Here is a 14,319-nt window from a genome sequence, read left to right on the forward strand (position 1 = left end):
GTTAATTTAGGGTCACTACATTGGGTGTCGAACACTTGTGAGCCAAATAATTATTCAAGTTCAATTTAAAATAAGTCTAGAATTCGGATCATTCAGGTTAGATCAACCCATTTTCGTGGAGCCTTTCCTTGTGCAGATCCATCTTGATACCTAAACTCTCGATTGGTTCAAGATATGGTAACACACTATAAGCTCGGGTTCAATAGGTTCACATAACATCCTAATATCTACTTTCGCTGATTAGGGATGCAATGTTCATTATAACAGATCTAACAACCTATTTCATGGTTAATGAATAGATTAAACTTAAGTTCATACACCAACTGACCAGTTTAATGCAAGCAGTAAGAGCTGGTATGGATGAAGAGTAGATACTCATTGTTCCAACACCCTAGAACCCTAGACTAAGCAAGCATACTACTCAGCCATAACACGAGAAAACACAAAAAATCGATTTTGAATAACACAGCATGCTGTTGAATAGAATAAAAATAGGGTTGAGGGTAATCTTTTCTATGGCGAGAGATATGGAGTCTTCTCCCTTACAAAGTGCAAATCTCAAATTAAAAGTCTTGTTTCTTGCAAAAATCTAGTGTAGAAAAACAAAGAGAAATAGGTAGAGTATATATAGGGAGGTGATGTCGACTAGGGTTGAGAGATAGAGGAGGTAGGGAAAATCCCAAAATAGTATCTTGGTTTTATTAAATATCGGGGAAAACAGGGCTGCTCTGCTTCGGGAACACCCATCGGTTTCTCCGATAGTTTATGCATTGGAAACACCAATTTGACATATTTTCCTCACTCGTTTCGTCTCTCCAGAGGCCTCATACTCCACATCTAAGATGGCTCCAAAAAGACTAAAATGACTCAGTAAAGACTCTAAAACTTTTTAGAAAATTACAATGAGTCAAAAACACAACATATCAATTCCCCCAAACTTAAATCCTTGTTTGTCCTCAAACAATGTCAAGTGTCAAGCACAGGGAGAAATGTTTGAAAGTATGAGAACTCCTATTCTCAACAACCATACGTACTTAACCACGAATCTCTAAACCATACAACCATTAAACTAGGACAACACACCCTTACCGGAACCCCACTGACTGCTGTTCAAAACCGACTCCATACTCTACATCTCAAACCTGCAAAAGCCACACTTTCGAGACAAAAACTCCTTATGTTCAGTTAAGAGTCGCGTGAGCTTCTCATCAAAGGCATGATTTAGTATGGATGGTCTAGGTGTTGAACATGATATTTAAATGGTGAATGTAAGAGTGTTTAGGAGATACCATATTTTAGACGATGCATAATATCACGCAAAGCTATCTGCAGGAGAGGACAGATCCATTGATGTCCATAGCCTCTACTCGTTTTTGCTTTCTCTCGAACTACTGCTATGCTCAGGATCAGCCATCAGGCTTCTCTGTTCATCCTTCTTCTCTTCATCCCTTCAATTTGGTATCCACTCTTTTGCTCGACCTTCCTAGTGGCTCATGTTTTCTTGAATTCTTCTCCTTCTCCATCAACTTATACTATGAAAATATATATAATAATAAATTTTGTATCAAAGAGTAAAAGATATGATGATGTGATGAAGAAGGAGGTAACATGTGATGTCTATGTATGCCACTGGAGGTTCTGATTCGCACCCATTCTGGTTCTCCATCTATGCTCTTGCGCAGTTTGTTGGTTCTGGAGCGGTTGCTCCCTTAATCCGCTTGCTCTCCTTTCATATTGAATTTCTATAGCATTAATGAGTAAGAGGCTGCGTTCATACTTTCCTCTCCAACTTTTTTGCACATATGACACTGAAAAACAAGTGCATAAAGATAGAAAAAAGATTAAGGTGCAAGGTGAGAACTAGTTAAAAATGAGCTAACCACTCAAGATCAGCAAGATGGATAAAAGGAATAAGAAGTCATAAGTGTAGTTCTCGTTTCCCTGATCTAGTTCCCATAACAAAAAGAACTGTAGTAAAGATTAGGTTCAAATTAAATAGAGTTAAGTCTACCCAGTGTAACTTTGACAAGCCGAAAACTTCTGGAGAATCAAGTGAGATAATTTCATGATGTTCCAGGTCCATATGTGTGTCTTTCGTCACTGCTAAGCTCACTGAATAAGATACACTAGTAAAAATCTTTCGAATAGCCACGGTAGTACCACTGTAAAACCGTGGCTAATTTGAAAAAGCCACTGTTTAGCCACAGTCAGCCACGACTCTTTAAAAAGGCAAGGTTATTTTTTCCTAGCCCCGATTTAGTCACTAAAAATCATGGTTACTTTAATAACCACAATTTAGCAACGAAAGAACAGTGGCTAATCATTAGCCACGAATCAGCCACTTTATTTATGTGGCTATTTAGTTTTTCTATATCCTAATCCCTAAACCCTAAACCTCAAATTTAGATTATTTATCCTAAATATTGAAATCAAAATACAAAGATAATATTTTCAACTTTAATTCTAATTTTAAATTTAAACTCTAAATATAAATTTCTTTAAACTCCATTATAAATCTAAACCCTAAATCTAATATCATAAACCCTTAAATTAAACCTTACATACAAAAACCATAAATCTAATGTTTTCAAACCACAAACCTTATATCACAAATTAAATAATAAATATTTAAATCTAATTAAACCTAAATAAACCTAAATATTATATATTTCAAAATCCAAAACATTTATACTTTAAATTATTTAATCTTAGCATTTACATTTAATCCTTAAGAAATATACTCAGATCCTATTTCTCAAACTATAAACTCTATATTGTACATTATCATTAAACCATGAAGTAATATATCTTAAATTCAAAATATTGAAATTGCAAATCTTATCAATTTTCTTTAGGTTGTGCACTATAATCATAAAGCTAACAACTATAATAAAAAAAGAGAAGAAATACTGAAGTTTAATGATAACTCATAAACTAACTTCTCATTGGTCAAAAAAAGAAAGGCACGGATTACCTCATGTTAGATCACAACCATTCACAAAGATCCATCGAACGGCCACAACTATACACACACTTTTTATTTTTATTTTTAATTTATTTTCTTATTCTTCCTCTTTTCTCGTCTCTGATTTTTCTAGATCTAAGTTTAAAAAAAAAACTGAATCGGAACCAAATAGAATCAAACCGGAATCAAAACCAATAACTAAATGCCCAGGACTAATCTGAATAATTTTGATAAAGATTTAACAAAAATAATATTCGTGCACAGCGCGGGATTGTATCTAGTTACACTTTAAAGGTTACTTATTAAAAGTGCTCATTTTAAATATATGTTAGGGATTTCTAACTAATTATTTAGATTGTATCTAATTTATATTTAGAAAGACCAGAACATATTATCTAGGTGTAAACCGAACTAACCGGTTAATACTCAAATAATTGTAGTAGTTATATTCTTCAATTGTTAAGATTTACAGAAAAATCGTTGGTTCGTATTTTTTCTAATGTCTGATTAATTATGCATTACACCAATGAGAAATCTTACATAGACGATTATACAAGCCGAAAATTCTACCACCATACGAGAATACACGTCTGACTGCATCTCTCCGAGCCGTCCTATGAGATCCATGTCCGATAATACATCATGCACCATGATGAAGATCTCTTGTAATTATTTACTCCATAATCTGTATAATTTGCATTTTCTGAGGTTTGAACTCTATACTCTTGGTATAGAATCATCGATGAACTCTTAGTCAAATTGTTGGTTAGTAGTTATCCTAAGTTTTTTCAGTGTAATATTATATTTTTGGGTTGACTCACTAACATTTCCGGTCAGACTTACAATCATCTGACCGATTCTGAGAACATTGTAACAATAATTAGTTTATTATATTAAACCAGCCAGACTCGCTAGGACAGATTTGGTGTCTTCGTAAATTTAAAGGTCACATCCTTTATATATTAATAGATAAATATTTAAAAAGTTGTAACATGTATTTATAATAATTACAAAAGATCTTTTCTGAATTTTCACTACATTAAGATGTCAATTAATTTTACGTGGCAGCTTAATAATCTATTGAAAAAATATTGGTCTAAAATCTAATTGCTAGAGAATATTATATTAACCAAAAATATAAGAAGTTTATATTGTTTTCTTAAATAAAATCTACGAAGTTACTTAATATGATTAACATATGAGGCAATTAATGATTATGAATAATAAAGACTGATAATAATTTTTTGCATCATTCTTCATTTTTGTTAAATTTTATATTATTTAAATAAATTAAAAAATAACATTAACCATATAACTAAAAAACTTTAGATTTTTTCTTATATGTTATATTTTTTATATGTTATATTTTGAAATTTTTAAAACGACTTTAAATTACAACACATGTTATAATATTGTGACCAATGGCTTAATGTTTTGGTTATAACAAGATACAAAAGATCATAAAATTGTAATATGAATTTTTATTTAATAGATATTCATACTATATATATATATATATATATATATATATATATATTAATATCGTTTAAAATTAAACTATGTACCATTTTGTTTTGAGCACAAAACTATTTACCATTTAAAAATACATAAATATGTCAAATTTTAAATTTTCATTGAAAAAGTATTGAGGCTTTAATATTTTAATTCTTAAATTTGCTTCAAAAAAATACCACATCAAATTTTTTGAGATTAATGGTTTAATTTTTTGTTACATCAAATATAGAAATGTTATTAAAATATACTATATATTTATGTAAATAACTTTGAAATATAATTATATACCATATAAAATAAATAAAATGATTATTTTGATTTATTTACCATAATTATATTGTAAATAAACAAGAGGTATTATTTTTATTTATGTAATTACTCTAATTTCTTATATATTAATTGAGAAACAATTGATTACTCTATTAAGTGTAAGATCTTTAGCACTGTTCGAAAATCTTAGAAAAGATTGATAAACTAAGATTTATTTAGAAGTTGTTGAAATCACCTAGCAAGAACATGGATTGCACAACAAATTTGATTTCCTTTCTAACCATCTTTCTATTCGTCACAACACCGACAAAGAATATTTTAAGTTCAGCTCATTATTTTTCTTAGAACTTTTTTTAATGATTAACTAAATATGCCACATACATAGTAAAATGTGCTTTTGTTAAAAACTTGCTGCATACTCAAAATGAATACAAATCATCATCATTTTTGTTTAAAATTTTTTCACAATTAAAAATGTAAGGTTGGGCAAAAAATTTGAATCCAAAAAACGGAACAAAGCCGATCCAAAAATAGTACTGAACTTAAACCATAATTGGTTAGATATCCGAGTGAATTCAAAAATTTGGTATCTAGAGAAGTGGAACCGAATCCGATCTAAACAAAATATTTTGGGTATCCGAATATATCTGAACAATATTTATATACTTAAATATATTAATTATTTTAAATTTAATATATAAAAGAATATAAAATATATAATATGTTTAAAATTGTCCGAAATAATTAGAAATATATAAAATTAATAGTTATAAATACATGTTTAAAATAGCTAAGCGATACATAAAATACCTAAAATACTTAAAATATCTATTGATGTATTATTCAAATATTTAAGTTAAACTAATTTTATATTAAGTTTAAGTATTTGGCATACATTATTTAAATTTATATGTTCTATAATATTTTTATTTTTAGATTTTGAAAAATTTAAATTATATATGAACTAAATTAAATAGATTATCTGAACCGAAACCTGAACCAAATTCACAAATATCCAAACCGAACCTAATCCGCAAGAATCCGAATCGAACCAAATGGTATTCGAATACCCACCTCTAATAAAATGTAAAAAAGTTATTGATAACAAAATGTATATTGTTTATAATATTTAAGTACAATATATTTTTACAAAATTCACTCCGCGCAGGGTACAGATTATCATCTAGTGTATAATATTAAGGTTTTGGTTAGATAATCTTTGTAATTTAAATTAATCATTTGTTTTAAATGCAATGATAGAAATTGTAATTAAAAAGATAAAATCAAGTCTAATTTCAAAAGGTAGTTCAATTTAATAATAAAGATATGTGTCAACAACTTAGAAAGAAACATATCATACTGTGGGAAAGAAATCTGAAAGTTGGATTATAATTTTACAATTATGAATTTTCAAAGAAAAAGTAGATGTATTGGAGCAAAAATATTTAAATACACTTAATCAGATAAATGCAACAGGCACGCAAAGAAACTTTTCAAATTGGTACAATGTTCTGGTGCTACCTTAATTTACCATAATATCTCACAGCAAAAACCTTCTTTTTTTTTAAAGCAAAAACCTTCTTTCAAGTGGTTAAATAATTGAGAGATAGGTAATGGTAACACTACTTTTCTGTTGACTGAGAGAAATTATAGATCTCATTCATTGTCAAAAGCACCAAATTTTTCTTTGAAAACTCGACAGAATAACTATGCCTCGACTCGTTAACCAGCCATCTGTCGATGAGGATATTGCAATGTTCTTACAATTTGGTTTATCAGAAGACTCAGACCTGACGGTTAATGATGATGTTATTGCTCGGGAAATTCAACAACAATATCAAAATAACTCGACACTTAACGATGCTGCTATTGCCTTGGAGATTCAGCAACAAGAAGGTACATAAATGATATATTGATATAATTGTTGGTTTGAATAGATTTTTTTGTGTTTTTGATGCGTATAGTTCAGTTATCATTTGTTTCTTATAAAATAGTGTCTGTACTGTAACAAATATCTTGTGTTCACTGATTTTTAACAAAACAAACTAAGTTTTTTTAATTAAATGTAAAAAATTTTCATATAACTAAAAATTAATGTTGTATTGAAATTTTTTTTAAAATCTTATTTACATGATGAAGAAGGACTAGCAAGAACATTACAAACTTTAGAGGGTAAATTTTTTTTTTTTTGAACTGTGGTAGTGTGGTAATCTTGTCATGCTTCTACATACTATACACCTAGTGATATAGTTTTTTACGTAATAAGTCTTGTGGTCCCTTTCTTAAAAGTAATATAGTCAACAACATAGAAAGAAATAGTAACGTCTTGATCACCCATATCCCCTATCTCGGTCAGTGTGTGTTCCATTTTATCCGACTAACGGTGCATTAATTTATAAAAGGTTCGAAAGTCTTATTTACTGATCATACAATTACCATATGACATTTTTCCTGTCAAAACCGATATAGCAAACCAACTTTGATATTATTTGTAATGCCCTGACCGCCTACGATTAATAAGCCACCCACATCTAGAATTTGAAATAATTTAAAGGCTAAACTGTTTTTAGTGATAATCTAGATTTTTTTTAGTTCATATGGTTATAAAAGAACATGTAATATACATTTAATTAACATAGGTATGGAAAAATGATTCAAAAACTGTAAATGCGTGGTTTTCAGAAAAAAAAACTGTAAATGCGTATATTAGTCATATTTTTTTTTATATGTAAAAGTATAATATCGATAGAAAATTCATATTTGTAAGTTATTCAGGCAATCTACCTACCTCTCTAAGCGATGATGAAAAACTTGCTAGATATTTGCAGCAACAAGATGAATGTAAGTATATAACTTCCACCTGATGTTTTAATTTTATAATTTTTATACTTGACGAATATTTTTCTTATTTACCAATTGAAATTAATTTACTACATTTTATTGCTTTTGATCCCCGGACTCTAGCGGAAAATAGCACGGATGAAGAAATACAAGGTACTTATATCATGATTTTGTAGACTGTACTCTTACATCTATGCTTATGTTTGTATAAGATAAAAACTCCAATTAAGTTGGAATTTTAAGTTTCTAATTATTTTTCTATTTAAAATCTATATTATTAAAAGAGAAGTATAAAATAGAAATACTCCTTAATTTTACTACTTATTTACATTAGAATACCATTGAAATATTTATTGAACCTATATTTAAGTATGTTTGTCTTAATCTAATTTAAATAATAGATTTAAACATTTAATGTTTTTTCTAATTTAAATAATAGACTTCCTTGATAAATATTAACCAAAATAGATTTCATAATATATTTCGTATTAACATATTAAATATTTTAAATATTTATTAGTAATAAATAATAAAATAAAAACCCCACATCATAATCAATTTATATAACATATAATATAAAATAATTTATTCATATATTATTAGTTTAGTGCTTTCATAATATAAGTCGAAATAGTTACAAAATATTTGTTTATATGATACATTGTGATATAATAGACGATTAAAATAATAAAATATAATTATTTTAAAGTAATAAATAAAATTGTTATGTTAAAATTTATATCAACAATTATGTGATCAACTTTAATTTACAGATATATATATATAGTGTACCATTAGGACAAAGAAAAAAATTAAAGTGAAAGCAAATATTTATACGGTCACGGGTTAAGCTCTAGAAATAAACAAAAACACTGTAAGATTATTTTTATTTAACAAATTCATTTTAATAGAAATTATATTTTCAAATATTTTTATATATTTTATGTATTTAGAAATTTATTTTCTTTGTTTTTGTGGGATGCTAAGATTTTGGAATTTGAAAACATTATGACCCATCGTTATATTATTTTAATTAGGAATTTAAAATTTATATCAGAATATTTTATTAAACTTTTAATTTTAACTTTATTATAACTGTAAAGATTAATTTTCAATCTAAATTTATATTTAAATATTACAAATATTTCTTTTAATATAAACAAAAGATAACTAAAAACATAAAATAAATACCAGTGTGGTCGGACGGGTCAAGATATAGTAGTATTTAATTAATTTACTTCCAATTATTAATTTATTTATTCAAAAGCATTAATGTGAAATAGAAGCATTATTTTTAAAAGTACTTTCTCACGAATTTGTTCTAACTTATGATTTTATATTTGTTTCAATCTATAGGGAACAATTCATACATACCTGAACGTGATGCTCCCTCGGTAATAATGATTTTTGTTACTTTTTGAATTTTATTAATCATAAGGTTATAGGAGTATATGTTTCATAAACCGAGATAAATCAACTAGCGTGTCATTATTTTCATCAAATTAATGGTTAACAATAAAACTACACATAGTTTTATTTAATTTTCTTAATCCTGCAAACTAACAAACATATTATTGACGTAAAATTACTTACATGTATTGCAATTATTTTTTGTTTTGGATTATGTTTTAGACTAGCAGAACAATTATTCAGTATGATGATGATGATGATGATGATGATGATGATGATCACTTCTTGGGTCATCATACACATACTCGTACCCCGTCAAACAGCCTGTCAATTAGTGACCTTAATCTTTCTACTAATGAGAACATTGAACCCGCAAATATGACGTATGAGGTATGTACCGTGTCAGCTCAATGTTTTCATCCAAATATTTATATGGTTTATGATCTTGAAAAGAAAACTCATATATCAATATTCTATTTCTTCATATTTGGATGAAAAGGAATTGAATGAGTTAGAAGACTCAATGGGGAATGTCGATAGAGGTTTATCGCAAAGGAGGATTTCAAAATTACCCACTTATAAATATGGTGCGGAAACTAAAACTTGCTGCTGGCAAATTAAGAAAAAGAAGTTCATCGCAACTGATACTCAGTAAGATCATAGCTGTATATCTTTTAGTTTGTTTATAAGCTTCAATCCTCACTCCTCATTTGGATCTTTGCTTTACAAACTGTATTGAGTATCTTAAAGTAAAGAAAATAAGAATTTTATTTAGAAAATAAAACTATCCAGTAAGAAAAGAACACAAAATGGAAAGGGGTTTTAATGCTAAGAGAAAAGTTTATATGCGCCGATACTGCCTGTCTTTTCATTTCATCTTTTTCAATATTTTTTTATTTTTTTAATCCTAACATATTTGCTTAGAAACCACCATTGGACTTGGCCACAAACCACATTAAAATATAACCGATGGTGTTTACTATTAGATACAAATTTACGTTTAAAACATGATTCTAATTTTGATTTGGTTATTATTAATTGTAGGTGTACCGGCGGACCCACTAAAAGATTAGGTGGGTCAGCTGACACAGGTTAAATGATAATAAATAACTGTTTTGTATGTACAACAGTGTTGATTTAGTAGCGTAAATGGCAATATAGCAGGTTTTGACACCCTTCAACCCGGGTTCAATCCTTCCAAATGACACTCTTTTACAATTTTTTCAAAAAATCTATATTATGACACAGGTAAACTTAAGTGCTGGGTCCGCCACAATATGTCTAGCTGACTATGTGATGGGTGATAAAATAACAACATTGCCATGCAAACATATCTACCATAAGGATTGCATTTCACAATGGTTGACACAAAGCAATGTACGAACAAAACTCGCTTTGATCTTTTTTTTTTTATCTTTCATTAAAGATGAATGCATGCATATTTTGTTATAGATTGTAGTTGTTGCATGCGAAAGTTATTCTGTTAATTAATAGTACTAATTTTATTTATGCAGGTATGTTGCGTTTGCAAAGCCGAGGTTTAATCCATAATGTTGTTTTTAGTAAAAATTTAATCCCTATGTTAGTTTTTGTTGGACTACAATGTTGATCAATCAACACTGTTTAGATTTAAAATTTATTTGTCGTGCAATCACCTCCCCTATGTTTAAATTTTTATTGTTAATTTAGATAAATACTTATGCATGCGTGAGTTTATATATATAAATATATATATATATATATATATATAGGTGAGTTTCCTGTATTAATGCACGGATATAAATATTTATAAAGAAAATATATTATGATTGCTATTTACTTTTAATTTTATTAATTTATAATTTTATACATAATTATAATAATAATATTATATTAATTTAATTAAACAATTTTATTAATTTAATTAAACATATGATTTTAGATTTGTTATATCTAGTCGGTTTTATGTGTTTAGGGTATAGACAGGGTTTCAGGTTTAGTTAGATTTTAGAAAAACGTATTTTTTATGAAATCTCAAAACTAATAATTAGAATTTGAGAATATAATAAACTAAAAACTTAAATATATATGTTAATTATGATTAGGAACTAAGTTCATTTGTTTATGTTTGGACAAAATATATTGACATTTTAAAACTAAGAAATCTAGTTATTTTATATTTTAAATTTTTAAAATTTCATAAATTACAAATTTATTAAGATCTTCACTTATTATATATTACAAATTTAGAAACTATCAACCTCAAGTTACTAAGTGTTTACTTATTTATATTACAAATTTTAAAAACTTCATAAACTACAAGTTACTAAGTGTTTACTTTTTCATACTACAATTTCTTAATCTTCATAAACGACAAACTTACTAATAACTTCAATCAGATTCCGAATCCGAATCAGTACAAGATTCGTCTAATTCATCTTCTGAAACGTTTCGTCACCCTGAAACGTATTCGTCATTAGGAAGAACAACTGGCGTGGATAATCTGAATCATCTTCGACAACACCTCATTGCGCAATCTCGCGCTCTGTGCAACAACACTGGTTTTGATTTTTGGCGACCTAGCTTTAGGCATAATGGGGGAAGTGAAATAGTGAGGAAGGACATTTACACACACAAAATATATAGTAGGGAAGAACATCAGAGAGTACAGATTTGTTTTAGGAATTATGGTGAGGGCTGCAGACGTTTCATGATAACTGAAACGGCAGGAGAAGGAACCTGTGGAGGCATGCATATTTCATGAGTAGTAGTCAAGAATAATAATAACAGTTCATGTCGATCGTGGATGTAACGGAGGCTGGTTTAACTCCTTAAGAACTAAATTAGGGTTCATCTTAAGCGTTCACCATAATTGACAGAAAAGGGACGACGCTATGAATTCTTTAATTAAACGGTGGACGCTAACAAAGCCCTGGAAAAGCTTCTAGTTATAGGTGAAGGTTTTCTAGTTACCATGGCAGGTTGGGAAGCTAATCGTTGGCAATGAGTGTTGTTAAGGCTGTTAATTCAATCATATCATTACAGAGATTGACTGAATGAAAGGAAAAGGCGTTACTCGCCTGTGTTTTTATGGTCGGTGTATTGTAGACGGAACAACGAAGAGTCACGGTGTCGACTACAGAATTCAGCTGATTATAAGAAAGACGATGATGGGCTTCAACTGTTACATTTAGTCCACAAATTAAAATAAATAGACCATGTGTGCTGTCAGCTCAGTTATATTTTTAGTTTAGTGTTCGAGGCTCAGTAATATAAGTCAGCCCCCATTCAAAACAATACGAAGAATCGACGTAAAGCTTTGGTAGAATAAGTAGATGACGTGTCACAATTTGCCCATCCCTTTCTGATGACGTGGAGGAAGGAGAAGCCAGAAAAGGCTCCTTTATTTATATAGATAGATAGATATATAGATATTGTCTTTATTCGGTCGATTTCAGCATAAACGGTTGAGAAAGTATATATTTACAATCAATTTTTAGTTCATCTATGCACAAAAACCGAAAATGAAAATAGGTAGAATAGAAAAGTACGAAAATTGAAAAAAAAAAAAATCTTCTCTCTCGCTTCGCTTTGTGCCGTCGTTCTTTCAACTCCGATGGCTTACACAACATCGGAGCTGAATCTCTAGTTTCTTTTGTAGTTTGGTTCATCTACTCTCTCTTCATCAACTGCTCATCTTTGCTTCTTTTGCAGATCTGGATTTTTAGGGTTTTGATTTCCTTTAGATCTCTAGATCTTGAGTGGTCGCTCTGTTAAAATCCGATTCATATGTTGTTGTTTTGGGTTAATCATGTCTGATTGCTTCGGCTTGGTTTGTGCTTCATCATTTGTTCCACCTGATATTTGTTATTTGGCATAAAGATTGAATATGTAGCATCTTGGTTGGTTTTTAGTGTTTGTCCTCTGTCTAGTTTCAGCTACGGTGTAAGTGGTGGTGTGATGGTGTTCTGGTTGTGTGTGGGGAGCAGAACAGGCGTATTGTTCTTCAGAAGTTTTAGGGATTTTGTCACCTTGCATCTCTCTTGAAGGAGTCCTTATCGCAGCCTTGTAATAAGTGTGTTCCGGTTGTTCTTCTGATTCTCTCTCCCTCGGTGGCTTCTGTCCGGTGAAGCAGTATGAAGAGGTTGGGGTTTTAGGTCTACTGATGAAGGCTCGCTAGAGGAGGAGGCTTTTAGTTTCAGGTGTTGGTCTCTTCTCGTTTTGGAGTTGTGTTCTAGGCGTTTTGGTTCTGGCTCGGTACCGTGAACTGATAGTTCAGATATGTTTGGTCTTGTGTTGCTGTGTTGGCCACTACATCACTTACTCTCTCTTGTGCTTGATTGGTTCTTGGCAAGAGTGCCGGCAGTTCTATGATTGGTCGACTTACTTCTATTCTCCTTCTCAAGGATTGTCTACGGATTCAGATGTAAGAGTATAGTTTTATTTAAGTGATTGATGTAGATTTTGTATGTGTTGTCCTTGGTATGGACTTGAGATTCCCTTGTGTGGGATATGTTTCCGGGGATTTTAATGCGTTTTCGCCGGCTGTTGGATTTCACCCTTGTATGTTTTCAGTTTCATCAATCAAAGCAACGGGTAGCGCAGCCAAGCTTGATATCTTCGGTTCTCCTTCTTCAGATAGGAAAAAAAAATAGTTAGAATAGTACATTTGTCAAGAAATTCTGTTGATCAAGCGTTTTGTTGCTCTCAAGACAATTTTCATAGCATAGGCAGGTAGCACGTGATGGGTAACAAACAACACACATGAAAATGAAAAGGTTAGGAACAAAGCAAAAAACATGTAAAGCAATTAGTCAGATCACAGAATAAAGAAGCAAGAAAGAGAAAATATAAGAAGCTAAGGACCGGAAGTTGTCGTCGGCGACATATGACTTTTAGTTAACATTAGTACTATTGTAGTAGGGGCCTGCCTTGCAAACTATAGTTATTACTCTCTAGTTATAAGATCTTTACATCTGCATTATATTATGATATACTTGTAGTTACTGTAGATGCTCGATAACCGGGTTTGATTAAAATTTAATTTGAGGTTGAGCTGTCCCTGATAAAGATAGCTCAAGTTTTTGGTAGACTAAACAACAAACAAATGAGAACATGTATTATATGTTTCATTGTGATTTATTGATGAATACGACAAAATTGATTAGACAAGTGATAAATTTAAAACTAATTTTTATTTTACAGGATCTTTTTGAGTTAAAAATGTTAAAATTGATGTGTACAAGATAATAACACATTAAGATATTTATTTAGATGAGGCACGATAACACGACTTTCTTTTGTGCACTGGATGTAATAAGCTACTGAGAAGATCAACC

At 29.8% G+C, this 14,319-nt stretch overlaps 1 pseudogene; it reads left to right on the top strand.

Annotated features, from left to right (window-relative positions):
• The first annotated feature begins 6,459 nt into the window (after window positions 1–6,459).
• On the top strand, window positions 6,460–10,545 carry LOC108826890 (E3 ubiquitin-protein ligase BIG BROTHER-like; annotated as a pseudogene).
• Window positions 10,546–14,319: the final 3,774 nt, after the last annotated feature.

The sequence above is a fragment of the Raphanus sativus genome, chromosome 9 (assembly GCF_000801105.2).
Source record: "Raphanus sativus cultivar WK10039 chromosome 9, ASM80110v3, whole genome shotgun sequence".
NCBI classification, from domain to species: Eukaryota; Viridiplantae; Streptophyta; class Magnoliopsida; order Brassicales; family Brassicaceae; genus Raphanus; species Raphanus sativus.